The 3,034-nt window shown below is 37.0% G+C and overlaps 1 long non-coding RNA gene across 1 annotated transcript in view; it reads right to left on the bottom strand.

The window, feature by feature from the left end:
• Positions 1-2,941: 2,941 nt before the first annotated feature.
• Positions 2,942-3,034, bottom strand: part of LOC104914880 — a 5,868-nt gene continuing 5,775 nt past the window's right edge. Inside the window, exon 3 of the long non-coding RNA XR_004162172.1 lies at positions 2,942-2,953. This is a non-coding gene — a long non-coding RNA (uncharacterized LOC104914880). The remainder of the gene's footprint in view (positions 2,954-3,034) is intronic.

The following is a 3,034-nucleotide window of genomic DNA, read 5'->3' as shown; positions in this document are numbered from 1 at the left end:
TACTTTAATTAAATATTTGTGATTAAAGCAGACGCATTTGTATTTTTATCTGTGAACATTAAGCTTTCTCTTGAATATTTCACTTGTACTGAAAGAAAGCAATACTTCTGCTTTCTGGGAGTATTTCAGATTTATGGAAGCTGTTGATCTAATTGAGGAAAAAAACAAACAGAAGAAATACAACCTACAAGAATGAAGTTTAGGGGGAAAAAGAAAAGAGGAAAAACATAATAATAGCAATATCTCCACCTGAAATCCAGAGACTGCCATCAAGGTACCTATTTTTTGAATAAAACTTTGCCACATCACAGACTGTACACACAAGGCACACAAAATTCTCTAAGCTACATTCCTCACCTAAGAGGAATGCCGTCCTAAATTCAATTCTTTATGGTAACCAGTTGAATAAATACTGCAGTTAGAGTGGATTAAATGAAGAAAAGATCATTCTAAATTCTTCCATCCTATCAAAACGCTTTAGGAACAGCTTGAACTCACCCTTAAGAAATAACCTGTAAGGAGTTAACAGTATAAGAAACAAACAAACAAACAAACAGAACATCCACTGTACGCTTATTAACACAGTAATGCTTGGAGAATTCTTGGCTGAATAGTAGTTTCAAGGAAAGAAAATATAGTCATCCTGCCTTTAATAAATGCATACTTTGCCAAGTACCTCTCTTCACTGAGTTGCAAAAACAGCTCCTATAAGCAATCCTCAAACGCAATGTCACACTGTCGCACATGTAATTTTACGACACATCACTGCATTGTTTTTCAGAGTAAAGCATAGCATATACCCTTGGTTCTTGGGAAAGGCTGTTAGGAATGATCACACTTTGCAAAGCATGCTAAGGTTTTATTTGCTATGTCCTTTATTTCACAGCAATGTAGACTATCAGATTGATATGTGATAGAGTTTCATCATTTCAGGCTATTTTTCACTTATTTGTATATTTTATTTTGAGCTGCAGTATCATCTCTGTTAATTATAAGATATATATATAAGTCCATGTATCATCGTTCAAACTCAGAATGTAAAATTTCACTATTTTCCATGCCTCAAGCATCTTTGGGATTTGGATGAATGTGTACAAGATGGCTTCATTCTGAAAATACTGTGATGATTGCTAATAATGCAGCCTTCCAGAAAAAATGAACCAAACTATTTCTGCAACTGGTTACTGAATGTCCATGCGTGTTTTTTTCCCCTTAAGATGTCTGTCCTCTGAGAATCCTACTGATACACTGTTGGTCCTGGATTATCCCATACTAAACACAACAGACACTATTTGTTACTGATGGACAACAACAAGGAAGCTACTCAGACTCCTGGTCCCCATTTCACAACACTTGTTTTGGTGTAGGCTGCTGCAGTATACAGCCCTGACTACTCTCTTGAACACAATCTGAAAAGTATGACCCTGAAAAATCAGACATATTTTCTGTACCAAATTTAACATATAGCGTAGCACACAAGGTATCTTCAACAACAGTTATGTAGAAATCTGTCTACAATGAGAAGGAAATCGGCCCTCTACTGATCTTCAGTAACAAAACATCTGAACCAATGATGAAAAATTCACAGTATAGAAAAAAAAAACAAAAACAATAATTATAGGACAGCAGTTGAAGTATCAGTTGCATTACTGCAGTTAGCCTGCCATGCCTGTAACACAACCTGTCCCTATATACTCCTGCCATGCTGCATAAACATTTTTGTACCATTTCAACTGCACTTGATAGTACTCTTTTTGAACGTTTAACTCTGTGCAGCAATCCATTCTATCTCATCTTGGCTTTATACAAAATATAAACATCCGTAACGTGGCTAGAACTAACAGCTGATCCGTAACAACTGTTCCACAATATTCCTAGAATCTCTCAAGTAACCAAACTCTTCAACTTCGCTTTGCTTTCATTTTTGTTTTTTGAGCCACAGCATGTATGTTACTGGTGAAATATGCTGCTATTGAGATGCAAAGGTTATTTTCTGCGAGTTCTGCGAATTTTGAAATATTGTTCTAACATTGGTATCGTTCAGCCACCACAGAAAAGTCCATTTAGTGATAAATATTTGGGGGTAACAGACACAGAAGTGTCTAGGCTGTGGGTGTCCAATTTTTGGGTTGCCTGGGCAACACTGAGTGAAGAGGAATTGTCTTGGGCCACATACATGTGGGTCATTCCAAAAGTAATGCCTCCTATTTATTTCCACAGAAACAAAAGATACAAAGAGCACAATAACACTATTGGATAGAGCAAATCCTTAGCTGCAAAACACTTTCTCAGCACTATCACCATCATTAGCTACACATTTTTGTTAGCAAAGAACAAGAGCCTGCATGCCACACTCAAAACATCTGCACCAGCGGAGGTGATCTACTGTCACCACTGCCAAAATGCACCACCCATCACCTCACTCTGCTCACATCCACTACTTGGTCATTCAGCAACACTCACACAATGTTCAGCAAGTGTTCATGAATGTCAGTGGATGCCACTCTTTTCCACATGCAGAAGTTCAGTGACACAACTTAGCTTCACATGCACTTCCATGTCAGACACTGCTATGTCAGACTGCTCTTCTACTGCCATCCGTTGCACAGCAGTAAAACGTACTGGAACAACAGTGGGGAGGTTCAGTCTCTATTGCTATACCACCAACATCTGCCTCTGATGTTGTGGGCCAACATCATAAAATATGAGGCATTATTTTCAGAACAATCCTCATAAAATATATTGTATAGTTAACGTGCATAAAAGTTAGAAAATTTATTTTAATTTTTGATGTTTTTTTTTTTCCAAACATAAGAAAGATAGCAACAAAACCATAAAACTAGGTATTTGACCTTGCTGTCAAATCATTGAAACTAATCCATCAGACTGGTTTGATGGCAGTACTTGCAATACTTTGTGAGTTCTCAAGATGTTCTCAAGTCTTAAGTAGAGACTTGATGAAATTTTACTCTTTTCTGTACTTCATTCTTGACAGCAGTTGTTCACAAATGTATGTACTGGCAAAAAGCAATGA

The sequence above is a fragment of the Meleagris gallopavo genome, chromosome Z (genome assembly GCF_000146605.3).
Source record: "Meleagris gallopavo isolate NT-WF06-2002-E0010 breed Aviagen turkey brand Nicholas breeding stock chromosome Z, Turkey_5.1, whole genome shotgun sequence".
Taxonomy (NCBI): Eukaryota; Metazoa; Chordata; class Aves; order Galliformes; family Phasianidae; genus Meleagris; species Meleagris gallopavo.
The sequence above is the reverse complement of the archived record's forward strand: the minus strand, read 5'-3'. Positions and strand labels throughout refer to the sequence as shown.